Genomic DNA, 25,254 nt, shown 5'->3' on the forward strand with positions numbered 1-25,254 from the left:
CAGAAATAAATGAAAAAGAAATGAAGGAAACAATAGTAAAGATCAATAAAACTAAAAGCTGGTTCTTTGAGAAGGTGAACAAAATTGATAAACCATTAGCCAGACTCATCAAGAAAAAAAGGGAGAAGACTCAAATGAATAGAATTAGAAAAGAAAAAGGAGAAGTAACAACTGACACTGCAGAAATACAAAGGATCATGAGAGATTACTACAAGCAACCCTATGCCAATAAAATGGACAACCTGGAAGAAATGGACAAATTCTTAGAAAAGCACAACCTTTGGAGACTGAACCAGAAAGAAATAGAAAATATAAACAGACAAATCAGAAGCACTGAAATTGAAACTGTGATTAAAAATCTTCCAACATGCAGTATAAAAAAACAAACAAAACAACTAATACTAAAATTTCATTGGGTTATTTGTATGGAAATATGTTAATATAAATGTTTCAGACATTACATGAAATTTCTAAAAATCTTATATTTGTATTTGTATGGAAATATGTATGGAAATATGTTAATATAAATGTTTCAGACATTTCATGAAATTTCTAAAAATCTTATATTTGTATTTGTATGGAAATATGTATGGAAACATGTTAATATAAATGTTTCAGACATTACACGAAATTTCTAAAAAAAAAAAAAAAAAAAGAATTCGCCTGCCAATGCAGGGGACCCGGTTCGATCCCCGGTCCGGGAAGATCTCACGTGCCATGGAACATCTAAGCCAGTGGGCCACAACTACTGAGTCTGCACGCCACAACTACTGAAGCCGGTGTGTCTTGAGCCCGTGCGCTATTTATTTTTTGGAGAATAAAACCACTTCTGAGTGATTAAAATTTAGGCCAGCTAGTCAAAATGCTTTATCACCTGTTCTTCTAAAACACTGGTCAATGGAACAAGTTTTACTAGGGATAACAGTGTAATTGTATTCTGGAGTTCATATGGGCAATATGGTTTATGACCTTTATGCTGGATCACGACATTTCAACGGTATAACTGCTATTAATTGTCTGTTTGTTCAACGATTAAAGTCTCACGTGATCTGAGTTCAAAAAAAAAAAAAAATCTTCCAACAAACAAAAGCACAGGACCAGATGGTTTCACAGGCGAATTCTATCAAACATTGAGAGAAGAGCTAAAACCTATCCTTCTCAAACTCTTCCAAAATATGGCAGAGGGAGGAACACTCCCAAACTCATTCTACGAGGCCACCATCACCCTGATACCAAAACCAGAGAAAGATACTACAAAAAAAGAAAATTACAGACCAATATCACTGATGAATATAGATGTAAAAATCCTCAACAAAATACTAGCAAACAGAATCCAACAACACATTAAAAGGATCATACACCATGATCAAGTGGGATTTATCCCAGGAATGCAAGGATTCTTCAATATACGCAAATCAGTCAATGTGATACACCATATTAACAAATTGAAGAAGAAAAACCATATGATCATCTCAATAGATGCAGAAAAAGCTTTTGACAAAATTCAACACCCATTTATGATAAAAACTCTCCAGAAAGTGGGCATAGAGGGAACCTACCTCAACATAACAAAGGCCATATACGACAAACCCACAGCAAACATCATTCTCAATGGTGAAAAACTGACAGCATTTCCTCTAAGATCAGGAAGAAGACAAGGACGTCCACTCTCACCACTATTATTCAACATAGTTTTGGAAGTCCTAGTCACAGCAATCAGAGAAGAAAAAGAAATAAAAAGAATACAAATTGGAAAAGAAGAAGTAAAACTGTCACTGTTTGCAGATGACATGATACTATACATAGAGAATCCTAAAGATGCCACCAGAAAACTACTAGAGCTAATCAATGAATTTGGTAAAGTTGCAGGATACAAAATTAATGCACAGAAATCTCTTGCATTCCTATACACTAATGATGAAAAATCTGAAAGAGAAATTAAGGAAACACTCCCATTTACCATTGCAACAAAAAGAATAAAATACCTAGGAAATAAACCTACCTAGGGAGACAAAAGACCTGTATGCAGAAAACTATAAGACACTGATGAAAGAAATTTAAGATGATACCAACAGATGGAGAGATATACCATGTTCTTGGGTTGGAAAAATCAACATTGTGAAAATGACTATACTACCCAAAGCAATCTACAGATTCAATGCAATCCCTGTCAAATTACCAATGGCATTTTTTATGGAACTAGAACAAAAAAATCTTAAAATTTGTATGGAGCCACAAAGGACCCCGAATAGCCAAAGCAGTCTTGAGGGAAAGAAACGGAGCTGGAGGAATCAGATTCCCTGATTTCAGACTATACTACAAAGCTACAGTCATCAAGACAATATGGTATTGGCACAAAAACAGAAACATAGATCAATGGAACAAGATAGAAAGCCCAGAGATAAACCCACGCACCTATGGTCAACTAATCTATGACAAAGGAGGCAAGGATATACAATGGAGAAAAGACAGTCTCTTCAATAAGTGGTGCTGGGAAAACTGGACAGCTACATGTAAAAGAATGAAATTAGAACACTCCGTAACATCATACACAAAAATAAACTCAAAATGGAAGAGAGACCTAAATGTAAGACCAGACACTATCAAACTCTTAGTGGAAAACATAGGAAGAACACTCTTTGACATCAATCACAGCAAGATCTTTTTTGATCCACCTCCTAGAGTAATGGAAATAAAAACAAAAATAAACAAATGGGACCTAATGAAACTTAAAAGCTTTTGCACAGCAAAGGAAACCATAAACAAGATGAAAAGACAACCCTGAGAATGGGAGAAAATATTTGCAAATGAAGCAACTGACAAAGGATTAATCTCCAAAATATACAAGCAGCTCATGCAGCTCAATATCAAAAAAACAAAAAACCCAATCCAAAAATGGGCACAAGACCTAAATAGACATTTCTCCAAAGAAAATATACAGATTACTGACAAACACATGAAAGGATGCTCAACATCACTAATCATTAGAGAAATGCAAATCAAAACTACAGGGAGCTATCACTTCATACCAGTCAGAATGGACATCAACAAAAAATCTACAAAAAATCAATGCTGGAGACGGTGTGGAGAAGAGGGAACCCTCTTGCACTGTTGGTGGGAATGTAAATTGATACAGCCACTATGGAGAACAGTATGGAGGTTCCTTAGAAAACTAAAAATAGAACTACCATCTGACCCAACAATCCCACTACTGGGCATATACCCTGAGAGAACCATAATTCAAAAAGAGTCATGTACCACAATGTTCATTGCAGCTCTGTTTACAATAGCCAGGACATGGAAGCAACCTAAGTGTCCATCGACAGATGAATGTATAAAGAAGATGTGGCACATATATACAATGGAATATTACTCAGCCATAAAAAGAAACAAAATTGAGTTATTTGTAGTGATGTGGATGGACCTAGAGTCTTTCATACAGAGTAAAGTAAGTCAGAAAGAGAAAAACAAATACTGTATGCTAAGACATATATATGGAAACTAAAAAAAAAAAAAAAAGGTTCTGAAGAACCTAGGGGCAGGACAGGAATAAAGATGCAGACGTAGAGAATGGACTTGAGGACACGGGGAGGGGGAAGGGTAAGCTGGGACAAAGTGAGAGAGTGGCATGGACATATACACACTACCAAATGTAAAATAGATAGCTAGTGGGAAGCAGCCACATAGCACAGGGAGATCAGCTCGGTGCTTTGTGACCACCTAGAGGGGTGGGATAGGGAGGGTGGGAGGCAGACATAAGAGGAAGGGGATATGGGGATACATGTATATGTATAGCTGATTCACTTTGTTATAAAGCAGAAACTAACACACCATTGTAAAGCAATTATACTCCAATAAAGATGTTAAAAAAAATGATAAGCCCTGGAAACTACAGAAATAAAATGGAATAAAGACAAAGAATGCAATGGATGTCTGTAACAGCATTATGGAACAGCAGAAGAGAAAAAAATGTGGTTTATAACATCAAACTAAAAGATTCTCACAAAACAGTGCAAAATGAAAAAGAAATAGAAATTTTGATAAAGCAATAATAGATATGGAGATTAGGTCCAGAAGTTCAACATCCATGTAACAGGAATTCCAAAAGACCAGAAAGTATAGAGAAGAGGAAGTTAATAAATCAATAATAGAAGATAATTCCCCCCAAATGATAAAAGGTATTAGTCTTCAGATGGAAAGAGAAGTGCTAAACAAGGTAAACAAAGAAGACATATATAAAATGCATTGTGGTGACATTTTACCACAATGAATTAAAAAAAGGATTTAAAAAAATCCCAAAATCTTCCATAAAGAAGAAAAAAGCAACAAAACCAGTAAAGTTTGTAGTTAAGGCTAAGTAACTGTAGATACATAAGGTCAAAATATTTTTTTATAATTACTTAGAACTAAAATCTTGGGAGATATCAACTTGAGATACAACAGGAAAGAAATTGTAAAGTTGCAAAGGTTATTGTCTAAAACAAGGGAATATATAGATTCTAATGAAATTTAGACTTTGATTTATAAAAAAGGATATAAATATGTATGTTGAGAACCAACCAGATCCATAGAAAGAGCATATTCACCTTTGAAAGTACAAGAAGAAAAAAGAACAAATCAAATCATCAACCCAGCTAAAAGGAAGAAAAGAAAAATGAAACAAGAAAAATGACAAATAAAAAACAAAAAATGATAGCAGTACTAAGGAAAAATGTACCAGTAATTACAATAAATATTAATAGGTCAAATTACTCTATTAGGAGAAGACCTTGTGAATGAAACATTTTTTAAACTTTTAATTATGAAATAATTTGAATATTACAAAAAGTTCCATAACTAGTTAAATAATTCTGGTATAGCATTCACCCAGATTTCCCAAATGTTAACATTTAAACCACTTTCACTTTCTGTCTCTAACTTTTCCCTGAAATGTTTAAGAGTAAGTTGCATACAGTATTTGTTTTTCTCTTTCTGACTTACTTCACTCTGTATAACAGTCTCTAGGTCCATCCACCTCACTACAAATAACCCAGTTTCGTTCCTTTTTATGGCTGGGTAATATTCCATTGTATATATTGCCAGATATATATGGAATCTAAAAAAAAAAATGGTCATGAAGAACCTAGGGGCAAGTTGGGAATAAAGATGCAGACCTACTAGAGAATGGACTTGAGGATATGGGGAGGGGGAAGGGTAAGCTGGGACAACGTGAGAGAGTGGCATGGACATATATACACTACCAAACGTAAGATAGATAGCTAGTGGGAAGCAGCCACATAGCACAGGGAGATCAGCTTGGTGCTTTTTGACCACCTAGATGGGTGGGATAGGGAGGGTGGGAGGGAGGCAGATGCAAGAGGGAAGAGATATGGGGACATATGTTTATGTATAACTGATTCACTGTGTTATAAAGCAGAAACTAACACACCATTGTAAAGCAATTATACTCCAATAAAGATGTTAAAAAAAAAAGAGTAAGTTGTAGACAGTATGCTCTTACACAGTTTTACAGAGTACCATCTTACTGGGACAAATAGTGAAATTTTAATAAGGTCTGCAGGGGCTTCCCTGGTGGTGCAGTGGTTGGGAGTCTGCCTGCCAATGCAGGGGACACGGGTTTGGGCCCCAGTCCGGGAAGATCCCACATACTGCAGAGCAACTGAGCCCATGCACCACAACTGCTGAGCCTGCGCTCTAGAGCCCGCGAGCCACAACTACTGAGCCTGCGTGCTACAAATACTGAGCCCACGCGCCTAGAGCCTGTGCTCCGCAACAAGATGGGCCACCACAGTGAGAGGCCTGTGCACCTCAACAAAGAGTGACCACTGCTCGCCGCAACTAGAGGAAGCCCGCATGTGGCAACGAAGACCCAACGCAGCCAAAAATAAATAAGTAAAATAAATAAATTTCAAAAATAAATAAATAAGGTCTGCATTGAGATAATAATATATCACTGATTATGGAATATTACTCAGCCATAAAAAGGAACGAAATTGGGTCATTTGTAGAGACGTGGATGGACCTAGAGACTGTCATACAGGGTGAAGTAAGTCAGAAAGAGAAAAACAAATATCGTATATTAATGCATACATGTGGAATCTAGAAAAATGGTACAGATGAACCAGTTTGCAAGGCAGAAATAGAGACACAGATGTAGAGAACAAATGTATGGACACAAAGCGGGGAAAGTCAGGGGCTGTGGTGTGATGAATTGGGAGATTGGGATTGACATATATACACTAATATGTATGAAGTAGATAACTAATAAGAACCTGCTGTATAAAAAAAATAAATAAAATTCATAAAAAATAATATATCATTGACTGATAATTGTACTGTGGTTATGTAAAAGCATCCTGTCTGTAACTTATTGATATCTTCCCCGTGATTTCTTTGAGAACTTCTTTACGTTCAAATACCACAAGATGTTACAGAATCATCTTATATTTTACCTTCCCTAGAACTGGAATCAGTAATTTCTTTAAGGAAGCCTTATTCCTTTGTTGTAGAATCATATTTAGAAATCAAGATCTGGGCACTGGGTGTGCTCATTGGTACTAGAATATCATTTGCTTCTATTACCTCTCAGTAGACAAAACTAGGATATACGTGCATGGATACATACACACATCCATATTTCTGTATCTATCAATCTATCTTTCAAAAACCATGAATTAACACTGATAACTCTAATTCAAATCTAACTCCATAGGGTTTGTCCTAGGCTTCCCTCTTGTTCCCTTCTCCAACATTATGGACAATATATTCACTTATTTGCTCAATCTCAGAATACATGTATTAGCTGCAGAATTGCTAACCCATACAACTGTGAAAATCAAACCTATCAACAAAAGTACAATATTGGTTTCCAATTCCATCTTTATTCTTAATTTATGTTATAGCAACTTCAGTGTGTCATGGGGGAGCTCAGATGTTGGTTCAAATGTTGAAACTCATGACAGCCATCTTTTTCTATGAAAAAAACACAACTGTATTATTCAAACAGGTGAGGAAATCTCAAGGCAAGGGGCAGGGTGCATGGCTCTCTGGGACAAAGTCCAGAACTGAGAGAGAATGAATAGCAGTGTGCAGGCTTTTTATAAAGAGAAAAGTCCCACTGGCACAGGAGTTAAAAGAGGCTCTTGTCCAATGCAAGATTTTAAAGAGGCAGCAAGAGGTTGCATGATCTTGTGAAATGGCGGGGGTGGGGGTGGAGGGCAAGCTTTACCAGAATGCTGCAGGAGGTTACAAAGGCAGGAAATAAAGCTCAGAAGTTGCTGGCTCTAAATCATACATCTTCGGGAGTCCAAGTTTCTTTCCTGGGGTCTTCGTAAGGTTATAGTCAAAATACTGTATTTCAGTTACTTAAGTCTTGGACTTCCTCTCTACATACACACACACACTTTGTTATTCACTATGTTATGTTATTCATTTGAAATAAAATTAGGTTCATTTGTTTCTGTTTGTATTACATTTTTCTTGCCATGCCCCATCTTTGTTGATTCTATTTATTTTTCAGCATGTGAATATTAACATTATTATAAAAGTCAGAACTACGCAAAAATGTATATTTAGAAAAGTATGATCACTCTTCCATATTTCTCCTACTCTTTTTCCATATCCCCTCCTTTCCACTTTGTTCCCAGCTACCCTTGTACGTAACCAGTCTCATTAGTTTCTAGCTTATCTTTTCATGTTTCTTTTTTTTCATATATATGCATGTATATCCATATATGTATAATGAGCACATACACACACCTATGTATATATATACATGTCCATATACATACACAGTTGTTACATACTGATGATTTTGGTTTCAGGACTGACCTAGACCACAAACAAACAAAAAATATGGTGTCAGTCTAGGAACTTGGCCAAAAAGCCTTTTCACTCAACATAAGTTTTATCATCAAAACCACTTCCCCACGGAGGTATGTATCCCAAAATGAAATGAAATATTTAAACTTTTAAAACTCATTTATAATCAAGTCCAGTGACATTACCATAGCTCTAGGTGCAAGCAAGTTTGTGTATGAAATCAGCATCATCCACAAAAACAAATTCATCAAAAATGAAGAAGGTCCACAGGACTCAGGATCCAAGTTTCTTAAGACTCCTGATTCATAGATAAAAATTCTTTGCAAATGGATTAAGAGAATCTGGAGAATCTAATATTTTTTTGAGAGGTTGTGCAAAACTATTGTATTTACAAAAATGGCACAAAAGTGAATTCAACAGTCAATGCACATGCACACTTCATTCACATCTTCAACAACAAAAGGTATTCTAACACTATAGACCTGAATAAGAATACTAGCTTCAACAGCTGCTGTTAAGCACTAGAGTCACATAAGTTGTACCAGAATGGGCAAATATTGCCCAAGCAAAATTCTATTGTTAAAGCTGAAACATACTTAAGGCCAATCAAGTTCAAGCACAGGATGCAAATCTTTTGGAGCCCCATCTATTTGTGTTTGAAATATGTCACCTTTCTTCTAACTTGTGGTCTTAAACTTCTGTTTCACAAAATCCAAAAGGAAAATACAGAAGAACTCAATACAGTAGAGTTTATTTTAAATAAGAGTAACATACAAAGCTATAATTAAGATGAATTAAAGAAAGCCAAAATATTAAAATTGCAAAACTTGCTTATTACTCGTTGGAACCAGCCCTACACTAGGAGTTGGGTAATACATACAATTCTTTTCAAGTAGATTACTTTACATTGCTCTAACATGTTATTTTCATTAGTGCACTGCTAAGCTAATCAAAAACTCTACACATGTATATTACCTTACAACAGCAGAACACACTGCAGCTACCTGCAAAGCCATCACTCTCAAATGACTGAGTGAAAGGAAATAAAAAGCGGAGAAGTAACATATTAAGAAGAAATAATGGGAATTAGAAGATTCATGCAGTTCAGCTCTTTTAATCAGTCAGCCAGCTTGCTAGCAACAAGAGATGGTTTCCGTTGAGGAAGGTCCTGTGGAGTGGGAATGTGGTCACCAGTGACCTCTGTCTTACTTGGGGCTGCAGTAGGAAGTTGCTTGTTCTTCATTTTTGCTTTAGCCATGCTGTATTCCCCAAAATCAAAATCTTTTTGCCCTTTCTGCAATCATTTCCTTAAAAAATCTGAACCTCTGGGCTTTTGTCCCAGATGAGGATACCTTGCTTTTAATCTTGCTTCTTCAGCTTTCTCTGGACTAGTTACTTTATCTTCCATTTCCTTCTGCTTCTCCACGGAGGCTGCCTTGGGGACTTCCGGGGACATACTGCTTGCTCCCTCTTACTGTGCTTCTCCAGCTCTGTGACATCCTGAAAATCTAATATTTTTGACCCAAATACCTTCCTTTGCTTGAACGCATCAAAAAATGATAGTCATTTTTTATTGCAGTATAGTTGATTTACAATGTTGTGTTAATTACTGCTGTACAGCAAAGTGATTCAGTTATATGTATATATACATTGTTTTTAAAGAATATTAAAAAAAGAATGTATACATCTTTTCATGTTTCTTTACACATGAAAGGTAGCATACTATTTTGCACTTTGCTTTCTTCACTTAACAATATATCCTGGAAATCACCCCATGTCAGTTCATAAAGTTCTTTCTCATTCTTTTTTGTATCTGCATAGTATTCCACTGTGTGATGTACCATATTTTATTCAAGCAGTCCCCTGCATGAGCATTTAGTTTGTTTCCAGTATTTTGAAATTACAATGTTGTAACGAATAACCTTGTGCATATATATTTTTATCTTATTGTAGGTCTATTTTCAGGGTAAATTCCTAGGGATAGGATTACTTTACTAAAAGACAAATGCATATGTCTTAATTTTGTTAGACAGTCCCAAATCTCCCTCCGAAAGGATTGTACTACTTTGCATTCCCACCAATAATATATGAGAGTGACTTTCTCTACAGCCTTGCTAATAGAATGTGTTGGCATATTTTTCATTTTTACCATCAGATTGGAAAATTTAATTCATCTATACACTTATGTTTTGTTTATAAGAGACCTGCTGAAATAAAAATTAAAAATTGAAAATAGAAGAAGGTATGCTAGGCAAATGCTAAGAAAATAAAGCAAATGTATCAATATTAATATCATACAAAATAGAATTCAAGGTGAATAAATTAATGGGACAAAGAGAGATACATTATGGTGGTTTTATCCCCAACAAGATGAAATAGTCATGAACCTTTAGGCATCTAACAAGAGAGCTTTGAAATATATAAGCAAAATGTAATAGAAATAAAAGGAGAAAGTTACAAAATCACTATCATGTTAGAAGACTAGCATACTTCTTAATGGTCAAAAGATCACGTAGACAAAAACAAGGAGGTATCTTAATTGGGGTTACCCAGAAGGCAGATTTTGAAACAAGGACTGGGTATGGGTGGTGTATCTGGGAAGTGACCCCAAGAATCACCTCCCAAAGAAATAGGGTGCAACTGCTGTGGGCAACTGGAGTTCAATCCTTCTAGGAACTCTCTAACTGTATAGAACAGACCTCAGAATTGTTCCACCACAAAACAGGGAAGATGGGGTATTTATCTATTGACTTTTGTCTTCCTTCAGTTGAGAGGTGTCCTTCATCCTTGGGACATTAACTTCCCATACTTTTAGGTTGCATCTGTACAGTTGAGAAGCCTTCTGTAGCTTCCAAGAAAGCAAGAGCAGAGAAATGCTGTGATTTGTTTTTGGTTCAGGACATTGGCAATCATACATTGAACTTCTACCATGCTGAGCTGAAGTCAGGTAGATCCAGGGATTTGGCAATCATTGCATCTTAAACATTTGCTATGGTAGAATTACTGAAGATTTGAATGATACAAGTAATCTCCTATGGTGTGTTATGGGTTCACTGTTGGTAAGGTAGAATGAAGCTGTATCTGATGAACCTTATATACCATACTTAAAAAGTAAACATTATCACTTTACAATGGGAAGCCATTTCATGTTTTAAGCCAGGGAATGGCACAGTAAGATTCTGTTTTCAGTATATAACTCTTGTAGAGGATGGTTTGTAGGGGCACAAGAATGAGGGCAAGCTGACCAGTCTATTGCAATGTCCAGAAGACTGAGATGAATAGGATTTGACCTAGGACAATGAGAATGGAATAAAGAAGAAAGATTTGTGAGACAATGAGGAGCATAAAAGACAAGATTTGGGAAGAAGAGTTGGGAGAAGAGGTGGTGAAGGTAATCAGTTAAACTTGGAAAATATTGGGTTTGTCTTTGCAGCATCTTAATGAGGTACATAGAAGAAACATAATGATGTGACAGATTAGAAAACTGTGGTCCGTGTATGAAGTTGTGACATGCCCCAAATTACATAGCTATTTAGTTGCAGGCTGAGGACTAGAACCCGAGTTTCCTGACAGACTTCTAGTCTTGTGTTCTCTCATTCTAGCACTATGCCCAAACAAGCAATTGACACATTATGAAGGGTACTAACTGCTCTTCTCACTATCTATCTGTAAAGAATATTTTACCCATTGCAACACATGACTGTATCATTAAAAACTGTTTTTTTTAAAAGCTGAATGTAAAAAAGCTTACATAATTATACTCTAAAAATTTTAAAAGGTGCTGAAATTTCTCATAGAGAATGAAGATTCTAACAGCGATGTTGAAATGGAGAATATTAACTGTGACTGTAATATAACAAGACCATTTTAACAAATCAGAATGTATATACATCTGGGTATTTTCCTAAGAGAAAAACAACATTTATTCCATGGACACCACTGTCACTTGCAAACCTTTTATTTCTTTTTGAAATTGCTCCTAAGCCAGTTTGTGAATCATAGAAGGAAAATTAAAAAGAAAATTTATAGTCATATCTCATATACAGCTGATGGGAAATTTTTAATCAGTATGCAGCTAGTACTTGTGGTTATAAAAGCTACAGATATGGGAACTGATTCAATGAAAATGATTAAAGTGCACAATTAATTCTGAGTGAATTAGCAAATACCTAGTCTGGGTCAATGATAAACTGTGTTACAAGAAGTTGGCATAGAACCTAGCTGAGAAATGTGCTAAAATGAAACTTCATCGTATGATGGTGGATGGAAAGGGCAACTGAGCTATACAAAAACCCTGCAGGCTGACCTTGTGAGATGAAAAATCCTGAAAGTGACCCTTAAAGCAAGTAGGCTAGGAATTATACCTGTATTTTGCTGAGCTTTTACAGAGAGCATCACACCAGAGATCAGAGAACAGTGAATGGAGTGTTGTACTTAATCAGCCTTAGATTGTGAACTTAATGTCTTCACTGTGATGCCCCCACAGGGTGCAAAGCAGTTTTTGAGCTATAAAGGAACTACCACTTTGGGTCTCCTTTGGCCATGAGGAAAATGTTTTGGAACTAGATAGAGGTGATGGCTGCACAACACTGTGGATATACTAAATATCATTGAATTGTACACTTTAAAGTGGTTAACCTTATGTGAATTTTGCCTGAATTTCAAAAAATGAGCTACCACTTCGTGAACAATTTGCTTCAGGCACTTTGCTTGGCCTTAATATCCAGCATCTCACCCTCCCAGCAATCTCTGAGATATACATTATTATCTCCATTTTGGGGATGAGGATCTGAGGTTCAGTGAGGTTAAATGTTTTGGCCAAGGTAGTTTAACAGAAGAGTTGGGGTTCAAACTAAGTCTATCTGATTCCAAGATTTGAACTCCCAGGTTTGAACATTTATAGAAGTCCATAAAGGGGGTGGTCAGTCACGTAGATGTAATAAATCCTTGAAGCAATTTAACTAAATATGAAAAGAGGAATATGCCTGTTGAAATTTTCTTTCTTCATCTCCAAAAGTAGTACAATCCTTTTGGAGAGAGATTTGGAAATAGCAAACAAAATTAATACATATGTATTTGTCTTTTAACAAGTAACCCTCTTGACTGAGAGGAAAATGTACAATCTAAAAGTAGAGAATTATGTTTCATTTGGTGAACTTACTGAGGACTTAAGCCTGGGGTAAGCCTCTGAGGGACTGTTCCAAAGAGGTAAGGGAGGAGCCAGGATATATAGGAGTTTTTGCTAAACAAACAAACAAACAAACATGTAGTTGAACATTAAAAGATTACTGCTAATCACAAAAATAGACATCTCAAATTAATAATTTTAGTGTCTTTCTCTGTATGGGAAGATGCAAGAGTCTGGGCTCATTGAATTTATTCCTTTGATATGCACTTTCACTATCTAGGGCCAGTATCCTGTTTTTCTCCATCCTGAATTCCCCTCAGGTGCACCGGTTGGAGGTTGCAGTGGCTGATGGTTTTATGGCTGCAACATCCTTGGCTTACTGAAACGTCAGGAGACATTCTTTGTCCACAACCCAGTGTCATGGAAAACAGAACTAATGTGAGGACTTCTCATGAGGAGGATTTGGTTACTGGAACTGGATTATAAAGCACAAACTTATCTAGGTATGAGCTCATTTATTAGACTAGAATATTAGGTCAGAAAGGGACTGGTAGGAAGGCTGACTTTCGTTGAGTGACTGAGCTGCGAGTCCAGGGTTCTTTACATTTCCCCCTGCCTGATAGTCAGACGGCTCCTAGAGATGAGCAAGTCTGAGCCTGCATGTCTTCGCCAAGTGGCAGAAGCTGTAGGAACTAAAATGGAACTGATCCTTATACCTAGAAGCTCACATCCAGGAAACACTTTCTCTAAATGGCCAGTTCCTAAATTCCTCCTAGGGCAGAGAATCCACAAGGCGGCCCCCCAATACTTTAGTTCTTTGCTGTTCTGTTCCCTCTGGGTATTTACAATGTCTGGTGGAACAGGACTATAATATCATGTGCTTCCTTTATAGGTTCTGCCATCTGACATATATAATCTGACTTAAAAATAGTCAATAAAACTGTGAATTCAAGGAATTGTTACTTCTCCAAGTTTCAATTCTGAATATAATATTTTCTCAAATTAATAGTACAGACATAAAGAATAGGCTGTATTCCTAAATCTTCTGCAAGACAACATGGTAGAGCAGAAAGTACATTAGGCTTTGGAGACAGATCTGGATTCAAAATCAGCCTCTATTTACCAGCTGTGTGTGACTTTGAGCAAGTTATGTATTCTCTCTGAGCCCATTTCTTCCTCTGTAAAATGCAGATGTTATTTGCCTCAGGGTTATTTACTATTTTAAAATGATATTATGGGGACTTCCCTGGTGGTGCAGTGGTTAGGAATCCGCCTGCCAATGCAGGGGACATGGGTTCAATCCCTGCTCCGGGAAGACCCCACATGCCGTGGAGCAACTAAGCCCATGCACCACAACTACTGAGCCTGCGCTCTAGAGCCCACAAGCCACAACTACTGAAGCCCACATGCCTAGAGCCCGTGCTCCACAACAAGAGAAGCCACTGAAATGAGAAGCCCCCGCCCTGCAACGAAGAGTAGGCCCCACTCACTGCAACTAGAGAAAGCCCACACACAGCAACAAAGACCCAACACAGCAACAAAGACCCAGCGCAGCCAAAAATAAATAAATAAATAAATAAAAATAAATAAAATGATATTATGTATCACTATATACACAACAATGCCTAAGATACGTACTCAATAAATGACAGGTTCTCTTCCCTTCCCTCTTATAATAGTAATCTTAGAAAATGTCTGATTTTACAGTAAGAACTCAATAAGAAAACAGAAAATGTGGTAGGAGTAGATAATATTTCTGAGAAAAACAGGCTGTGACATCCAGGAGCTGCCCTGGCATTCACAACTAGATGTTGGTATTCTCTTGTTGAACATAAACACTCTTACAGATCATGAACATCAAATAAGGCCACTCTGTGAATACAATGTGTCAACACCAAAAAAAGAAAAAGACCACTATGTAATCATGTTTGAACACACACAAAATGTAAATGTGGTTTGAGCCACAAAAACGACTAACTATTCCCCTATTCTAGCTAATATTAGTGATTGCTGCTTCTGTATGTAACATTTACAGTTTTACCCTCATGCTAGTCGTCCCTTCTTCTAGGTAAGATTTATTGAGATATCCAATCATGACATTACCTCCGCTTCCTGACAGCACCTATATCCAGAGAAAAGACCTCTTCCTTGAATCCTTCCCCAAATCACCTAACATGAACCCAAATCCTATATACTAAGTCCTTTCTAAACTCTTATGATGGGGTGGCCCATGGATCCCCATGACGTCCATTCTCTCTCCCTGCAACAAGCAATAAAACCAATTACAAGTGTGTTCCCAGTGGCCTTTGGCTGGAGGGCATTGACATAACTGATTATGCAGTATCAACTCCAGGGTCTGAATAAATCAAAAACACCTCCATTCTGGTCTTTCAGTATAAGTTCCTTTTCCCTTTTCCCTCAGCACACACTTTTAAAAATTACTTATTGCATTTAATCTGAATATTATTAAGATATATCAGGTTATTTAATCTGTACAGAAGACACTCAAAAGCTTCCTTAAACTCTGCTGTAGCTTCCTGTTTCTTTGCTTACATAACAGATTGATGTCTGGGTTAGTGATTAAGAAGAAGGGCAGAAGATGGTGGTGTGGAAAAAGACAAGGAGTTAGCGTCTCCCCACAACTAGGGTGCCTGCCGCCACTGGTGTGGGACTCTGATGCCCAAGGAGATGGGAGGAATCCCCAAGTGAACCGGATCTTGGTTCACGAGCCAGGGGTTGGGCCTAAGTTCCTATGGTGGGAGCTCTGAGTCCGAACCACTGGACTAACAGAGAACCTCAGACCCCAAGGAATATTCATCGTAGTGAGGTCTCACGGAGGTCCCCATCTCAGCACCCAGAACCAGCTCTAACCAACAGCCTACAAACTCCAGTGCTGGAAGCCTCAGGCCAAACAACCAGTAAGACAGGAACACAATCCCACTCATAAAAATAAAAAAAAAATGAGACAGCAAAAAAATATGTCACAGATGAAGGAGCAAGGTAAAAACCTACAAGACCAAATAAATGAAGAGGAAATAGGCAATATACCTGAAAAAGAATTCAGATTAATGATAGTAAAGATGATCCAGAATCCCAGAAATAGAATGGAGACATAGATTGAGAAAATACAAGAAGTGTTTAACAAAGATCTAGAAGAACTAAAGAACAAACACACAGAGAAGAACAACACAATAACTGAAATGAAAAATACACTAGAAGGAATCAATAACAGAATAACTGAGGCAAAAGAATGAACAAGTGAGCTGGAAGACAAAATGGTGGAAATAACTGCTGAGGAGCCGAGTAAAGAAAAAAGAATGAAAAAAATTGAAAATGATCTCAGAGACCTCTGGGAAAACACTAAACACACCAACATTTGAATTATAGGGGTCCCAGAAGAAGAAGAGAAAAAGAAAGGGTCTGAGAAAATATTTGAAGAGATTATAGTGGAAAACTTCCCTAACATGGGAAAGGAAATAGTCACCCAAGTCCAGGAAGCACAGAGAGCCCCATACAGGATAAACCCTAGGAGAAACACACCAAGACACATATTAATCAAACGAACAAAAATTAAATTTCAAAGAAAAAATATTAAAACAGCAAGGGAAAAACAAAAAATAACATACAAAGGAATCCTCATAATGTTATCAGTTGATTTTTCAGCAGAAACTCTGCAGGCCAGAAGGGAGTGGCAGGATATACTTAAAGTGATGAAAGAGAAAAACCTACAACCAAGATTACTCTACACAGCAAGGATCTCATTCAGATTCAGTGGAGAAATCAAAAGCTTTTCAGACAAGCAAAAGCTAAGAGAATTCAGCACCACCAAACCAGCTTTACAACAAATGCTGTAGGCGGGAAGCTTCTCTAGGCGGGAAACACAAGAGAAGAAAAAGACCCACAAAAACAAACCCAAAACAATTAAGAAAATGGTAATAGGAACATACATATTGATAATAACCTTGAATGTAAATGGATTAAATGCCCCAACCAAAAGACAAAGACTGGCTGAATGGATATAAAAACAAGACCCATATATATGCTGTCTACAAGAGACCCACTTCAGACCTGGGGACACATACAGACTGAAAGTGAAGGGATGGAAAAAGATATTCCATGCAAATGGAAATCAAGAGAGCTGGAATAGCAATACTCGTATCCGATAAAATAGACTTTAAAATAAAGACTGTTACAAGAGACAAGGAGGGACACTACATAATGATCAAAGGATCAATCCAAGAAGAAGATATAACAGTTATAAATGTCTAGGCATCCAACATAGGAGCACCTCAATACATAAGGCAAATGCTAACAACCATGAAAGGAGAAATCGACAGTAACACAATAATAGTAGGGAACTTTAACACCCCACTTACACCAATGGACAGATCATCCAAACAGAAAATAAATAAGGAAACACAACTTTTAAATGACACGATAGACCAGATAGATTTAATTGAGATTTATAGAACATCCCACCCAAAAGTGGCAGAATACACTATCTTTTCAAGTGCACACAGAACATTCTCCAGGATAGATCACATCTTGGGTCACAAATCAAGCCTCAGAAAATTTAAGAAAATTGAAATCATATCAAGCATCTTTTCTAACCACAATGATATGAGATTGGAAATCAATTACAGGAGAAAAATTGTAAAAAACACAAATACATGGAGGCTAAACCGTGTGCTACTAAATAACCAAGAGATCACTGAAGAAATCAAAGAAGAAATAAAAAAATACATAGAAACAAATGACAACAAAAACACAACGACCCAAAACCTATGGGACGCAGCAAAAGCAGTTCTAAGAGGGAAGTTTATAACAATTCAATCTCACCTCAAGAAACAAGAAAAATCTCAAACAATCTAACCCTACACTTAAAACAATTAGAGCAAGAACAAAGAAAACCCAAAGTCAGTAGAAGGAAAGAAATCAAAAAGATCAGAGCAGAAATAAATGAAATAGAAATGAAGAAAACAATAGCAAAGATCAGTAAACCTAAAAGCTGGTTCTTTGAGAAGATAAACAAAATTGATAAACCCTTAGCCAGTCTCGTCAAAAAAAAAAGGGAGAGGATGCAAATCAATAAAATTAGAAATGAAAAAGGAGAAGTCACAACTGACACTGCAGAAATACAGAGGATTATAAGAGACTACTGCAAACAACTGTATGCCAATAAAATGGACAACCACGAAGAAATGGACAAATTCTTGGAAAGGTACAATTTTCCAAGACTGAACCAGGAAGAATTAGAAAATATAAACAGACCTATCACAAGTAATGAAATTGAAACCATAATCAAAAATCTTCCAACAAACAAAAGTCCAGGACCAGATGGCTTCACAGGAGAATTCTATCAAACATTTAGAGAAGAGCTAACACCGATCCTTCTCAAACTCTTCCAAAAAGTTGCAGAGGGAGAAACACTCCCAAATTCATTCTGCGAAGCCACCATCACCCTGATACCAAAACCAGAAAAAGATATCACACAAAAAGGAAAATTATAGACCAATATCACTGATGAACATGGATGCAAAAATCCTGAACAAAATACTAGCAAACAGAATCCAACAGCACAGCACATTAAAAGGATCATACACCATGATCAAGTGGGATTTATCCCAGGGATGCAAGGATTCTTCAATATACATAAATCAATCAATGTGATACACCACACTAACAAATTAAGGAATAAAAACCATACGGTCATCTCAATAGATGCAGAAAAAGCTTTTGACAAAATTCAACACCCATTTATGATAAAAACTCTCCAGAAAATGGGCATAGATGGAAACTACCTCAACATAATAAAGGCCATATATGACAAACCCACAGCAAGCATCATACTCAATGGTGAAAAACTGAAAGCATTTCCACTAAGATCAGGAACAAGACAAGGATGTCCACTCTCGCCACTCTTATTCAACATAGTTTTGGAAGTCCTAGCCACAGCAATCAGAGAAGAAAAAGAAATAAAAGGAATACAAATTGGAAAAGAAGTAAAACTGTCACTGTTTGCCGATGACATGATACTATACATAGAGAATCCTAAAGATGCCACCAGAAAACTACTAGAACTAATCAATGAATTTGGTAAGGTTGAAGGATACAAAATTAGTGCTCGGAAATCTCTGGCATTCCTATACACCAACAACGAAAAATCAGAAAGAGAAATTAATGAAACACTACCATTTACAATTGCAACAAAAAGAATAAAATACCTAGGAATAAACCTGCCTCAGGAGGCGAAAGACTGATACTCAGGAAACTATAAAACACTGATGAAAGAAATCAAAGACGACATAAACAGATGGAGAAACATACCATGTTCTTGGATTGGAAGAATCAATATTGTGAAAATGAATATATTACCCAAAGCAATCTACAGATTCAATACAATCCATATCAAACTACCAATGGCATTCTTCACAGAATTAGAACAAAAAATTTTACAATTCATATGGAAACACAAAAGACCCCAATTAGCCAAAGCAATCTTGAGAAAGAAAAACGGAGTTGGAGGAATCAGGCTCCCCGACTTCAAACTATACCACAAAGCTACAGTAATCAAAACAGTATGGTATTGGCACAAAACCAGAAATACAGATCAATGGTACAGGATAGAATGCCCAGAGATAAACCCATGCACATATGAGCACCTAATTTACGGCAAAGGAGGCAAGAACATACAATGGAGAAAAGACAGCCTCTTCAATAAGTGGTTCTGGGAAAAGTGGACAGTTACATGTAAAACAATAAAATTAGAACACTATCTAACACCATACACAAAAATAAACTCCAAATGGATTAAAGACCTAAATGTAAAGCCAGGCACTATAAAACTCTTAGAGGAAAACATAGGAAAAACACTCTTTGACATAAACCACAGCAAGATCTTTTTTACCCACCTCCTAGAGTAACAGAAATAAAAACAAAAATAAACAAATGGGACTTAAAAGCTTTTGCACAGCAAAGGAAACCATAAACAAGACAAAAAGACAACCCTCAGAATGGGAGAAAATATTTGCAAATGAAAAAACAGCCAAAGATTAATCTCCAAAATATACAAACAGCTCATGGAGCTCAATATCAAAAAAACAAACAACCCAGTTAAAAAATGGGCAGAAGACTTGAATAGACATTTCATCAAGGAAGACATACAGATGGCCAAGAGGCACATGAAAAGATGCTCAACATCACTAATTACTAGAGAAATGCAAATCAAAACTACAATGAGGTATCACCTCACACCAGTCAGAATGGCCATTATCAAAGAATCTAGAAACAATAAATGCTTGAAAGGGTGTGGTGAAAAGGGAACCCCTCTTGCACTGTTGGTGGGAATGTAAATTGATACAACCACTATGGAAAACAGTATGGAGGTTCCTTAAAAAACTAGAAATAGAACTACCATATGACCCAGCAATCCCAGTACTGGGCATATACCCTGAGAAAACCATAATTCAAAAAGAGTCATGTACCACAAGGTTCATTGCAGCACCATTTACAATAGCCAGGACATGGAAACAACGTAAGTGTCCATTGACAGATGAATGGATAAAGATGATGTGGCACATATATACAATGGAATATTACTCAGCCATAAAAAGAAATGAAATTGAGTTATTTGTAGTGAGGTGAATGGACCTAAAATCTGTCATACAGAGTGAAGTAAGTCAGAAAGAGAAAAACAAATACCGCATGCTAACGCATATATATGGAATCTAAAAAAAAAAAAATGGTATAATGAACCTAGTTGCAGGACAGGAATAAAGACATAGACATAGAGAATGGACTTGAGGACATGGGGTGGGAGGGGGAAGCTGGGGCGAAGTGAGAGTAGCATTGACATATATACACTACTGAATTAAAATAGCTAGGTAGTGGGAAGCAGCCGCATAGCACAGGGAGATCAACTCGGTGCTTTGCGATGACGTAGAGGGGTGGGATAGGGAGGATGGGAGGGAGGCTCAAGAGGGATGGGATATGGGGACATATGTATGCATGTGGATGATTCACTTTGTTGTACAACAGAAACCAACACAGTATTGTGAAACAATTATATTCCAATAAAGATCTATTAAAAAAAGAAAAAAAGAAGAAGGGCACATGATGGGTAACTCTGTACCTTAACAATTAAGTTTAAAGCCATAACTACTGTTTTCTCATTTTCAGCAGTAGCTTCTGAGGAATAGCTCTTTCCACTGTATTTATAATACATAAACCCCCTTTTTTCATAGTAGTCAGGAAATCTTTTGTGAAATGTTTTGAAATGCTTTATGTAAATGTCATTGTTTGTTACTGTAAAATTGTCATCGTATACACTACCCACTAAGACTTGGAGAAAATTACACAATCAATAGAGATCTTTGCATATAGTCCAGGAGGGGAAATTTTCCCCCTCTACCCCTCTTGAGTTCTTGTGGTGGGACAAATAATAAAATTAACACAAGGCAGAGTAACAGGAGAAAAAGAAACAAATTTCAATTCATGCACATGAAGGTCTCATAGACATGGACCTAAGAAGTGGCTAAATCAGGCAGCCTTTTATACTTTTTAGACACAGAAACAATAAATTTGTGAGGAATTGAGAGGGCAAAGAAACTTAGATTTTGGGTGCTCAAATAGTGAAGAATCTAAACAGAATCTGGGTTTGGGGTAGTAAATTTAAAGAAGTAACCAGGTTTGTTTATATAGGCTTCTCAGTCTGAATTCCCTATCTCTGATGATAAGGGTAGCTTTCTACCCCTAGATGCAGGGAATGCACCTTTCACATGAGAGATTTATTTCCTGCTTTCAGGGAGACAGAAAGGACAGAGTGTCCCTCTTGAGTTGGTCGTTTAAGTAACTTTAATTCAAAATAATCAATATGCTATTGAAGCACATTTTGGGGCAGCCTATCTTGGGCTCCCACAATACACAAAGAAGGGATAAAAGTGAATAAAATTAAAGAAATAGTAGGGACCATATGGGAAGTAAAAAATAGAAGCCTGGTAAGATTCCTGTAAGTTTTAAAGTTAGTAGTGCCTTTGAACTTACAGAATGAGCAGAATTAGGGCAAATAGACCATTTCACCATTTCACCTGAACTGGGACAAAAGAACAGGTGAAAGAAACTGTTTATTGACAATCTACCATGTACCAGGTTCCTTGCTAGGTACTTCATATAACTTCATACCATTTAATTCTTACAACACCACCCTGAAATAGATTGATCCACATTTTACAGATTAAAAAACCAAGCTTCAGAGCACTTAAGGTCACACAGCTGATTAAGTGACAATAGTCAAATCTTGGTGATGCCGCCCTCTCCCCAGGTTAATTTCCTAATATAATGTCACTCCTAGAAATAACACTCTGACTCAAGAAACTCATAATCTGATGGGGGAAAGACAAACAAGTATGACAAAATCAGCAAAGAGCTAACTAAAAAGACTGAGTTCAGGGAATTCCCTGGTGGTCCAGTGGTTAGGCCTCCACACTTCCACTGCAGGGGGCACGGGTTCGATCCCTGGTCAGGGAACTAAGATCCTGCAAGCCGCACTGTGTGGCCAAAAATAAATAAATAAATAAATTAAATAAAAAGACTGAGTTCAAACACAGCTTAGTAGTAGAACCACAGTATTCACAGGAAAAGCCTCCAGATTCCACATACCATAAAGTTTAGCCATTTAATGTGTACAATTCAATGTTTTTTGGTATATTTAGAGAGTTGTGCAACCATCATCACAATCTAATTTCGGAACATGTTTGTCCTCCCCCAGAGAAACCCTGTACCTATTGGCAGTCACTCCCCATTTCCCCCAACTCCTTACCCCAGCCCTAGGCAACCACTAATCTACTTTCTGTCTCTATGGATTTGCCTGTTCTGGACATTTCATATAGAATAATACAATATGTGGTCCTTTGTGACTGACTTCTTACACTTAGCATAATGTTTTCAAGGTTCACCCATGTTGTAGTATGTATCAACGCTTCATTCCTTTTTTTGCCAAATAATATTCCACCTCCTCCTTATCTTTTGCTTGCTAACAGAGCCCTGGTTTCGATCAAGTATAAGACAGGCTTATATCCCAAGGTAGGTCATATCACAGATGTTCAATCTTAATTAATCCAAGCTAGGATTTTTCAAAATCAGGTTGTCATCCATTAGCGAGTCAGAAAATCAAATCAGTAGGTCGCAATCAACATGTCTTATTGTGGTAAAAAGCACATAACATAGTGGCTACATCAATTTACACTCCCACCAACAGTGTACAAGTGTTCCTTTTTCTCCACATCCTCACCAACATTTGTTTTTTGTGTTCTTTTTGATGATAGCCTTTCTGACAGATGTGAGGTGATATCTCATTGTGGTTTTGATTTGCATTTCCCTGATGATTAGAGATGTTGTGCATCTTTTTCATGTGCCTGTTGCCCACCTGCACTTCCTCTTTGGAGCTCTTTTCAGCTCTTCTGCCCATTTTTTAATCAGGTTGTTTGTTCTTTTGATGTTGAGTTGTATGAGCTGTTTATATGTGCTGGATACTAATCCCTTATTGGTCATATCATTTGCAAATGTTTTCTCCCATTCAGTAGGTTGTCTCTTCATTTTGTTGATGGTTTCCTTGGCTGTGCAAAAGCTTTTAAGTTTAATTAGGTCCCATTTGCTTATTTTTGCTTTTATTTCCTTTACTTTAGGAGACAGATCCAAAAAAATATTGCTGCGATTTATGTCAAAGAGTGTTCTGCCTATGTTTCCCTCTAGGAGTTTTATAGTATCCAGTCTTACATTTAGGTCTTTAATCCATTTGGAGTTTACTTTTGTATGTGGTGTTAGAGAATGTTCTAATTTAATTATTTACATGTAGCTGTCCAGTTTTCCCAGCACCACTTACTGAAGAAACTGTCTTTTCTCCATTGTATATTCTTGCCTCCTTTTCATAGTTAATTGACCATGAGTGTGTGGGTTTATTTCTGGGCTCTCTGTTCTGTTCCATTGATCTGTAAGTCTGTTTCTGTGCCAGTACCACACTGTTTTGATTACTGTAGCTTTGTAGTATAGTCTGAAGTCAGGGAGTGTGATTCCTCCAGCTCTGTTCTTCTGTCTCAAGATTGTTTTGGATATTTGGGATCTTTTATGTTTCCATACAAGTTTTAAAATTATTTGTTCTAGTGGAAAACAGTGTGGAGGTTTCTCAAAAACCTAAAAATAGAACTACCATATGACCCAGCAATTCCACTCCTGGGTATATATCTGAAAAAGACAAAAACATTAATTTGAAAAGATACATGCACCCCAATGCTCATAACAGCATTATTTACAATTGCCAAGATATGGAAGCAACCTAAATGTGCATCAACAAATGAATGGATAAAGAAGATGTGGTACACACACACACACACACACACACACACACACACACACACGAACACACACATACACACACAATGGAATACTACTCAGCCATAAAGAAAAACAAAATTTTGCCATTTGCAGCAACATGGCTGGACTTGGAGGGCATCTTGCTAAGTGAAATAAGTCAGACAGCGAAAGACAAATACTATATGATATCACTTATATGTGGAATCTGAAAAATACAACAAACTAGTGAATATATCAAAAAGAAGCAGACTCACAGATATAGAGAACAAACTACTGGTTACTAGTGGGGGGAGGGGCAATGTAAGGGTGGGGAGTGGGAGATAAAACCTATTGGGTAAAAGATAGGCTCAAGGATGTATTGTACAACATGGGGAATACAGACAATATTTTGTAATAACTGTAAATGGAAAGTAATCTTTAAAAATTGTATAAAAACATTAAAATTAAAAAAAATTAAATAAAAAGTGTTGCTATAAAAAACACGTAACAATATTTACTATCTTAACCATTTTTAAGTAAACAGTGCATTAGTATTAACTATGTGCATATTATTGTGCAACAGATCTCTAGAACTTTTTCATCTTGCCAAACCAAAACTCTACACCTATTAAACAACAACTCCCTATTTCCCCAACCCCCCCAGTCCCTGGTAACCACCATTGTACTTTCTGTTTCCATGAACTTGACTACTGTAGATACCTTATATCACAGAGGAATCATGCAGTTTTTGTCTTTTTGTGACTGGTTTGTTTTACTGAGCATAATGTTCTCAAGGTTCATCTGTGTTGCAGTATGTGACAGGATTTTCTTCTTTTTTAAGGCTGAATAATATTCCATTGTATGTATATACTGCTTTTTTTTAACCATCCATCCTTTGATGGACGTTTAGGCTGCTTTCATTTCTTGACTATTGTGAATAATGCAATGATCACGGGTGT

General features: G+C 36.8%; 1 protein-coding gene and 1 pseudogene across 3 annotated transcripts in view; both read right to left on the minus strand.

The window, feature by feature from the left end:
- DCX (doublecortin) overlaps positions 1–25,254 on the minus strand; it is a 364,207-nt gene that overhangs the window by 263,627 nt on the left and 75,326 nt on the right. The gene's annotated exons all lie outside the window — the stretch shown is intronic.
- On the minus strand, positions 8,187–24,354 carry LOC309653257 (cAMP-regulated phosphoprotein 19 pseudogene; annotated as a pseudogene). The gene has a single exon. The product of its transcript is annotated as a cAMP-regulated phosphoprotein 19 pseudogene (transcript).

The sequence above is a fragment of the Balaenoptera physalus genome, assembly GCF_965194825.1.
Source record: "Balaenoptera physalus genome assembly, chromosome: X".
Classification (NCBI taxonomy): Eukaryota; Metazoa; Chordata; class Mammalia; order Artiodactyla; family Balaenopteridae; genus Balaenoptera; species Balaenoptera physalus.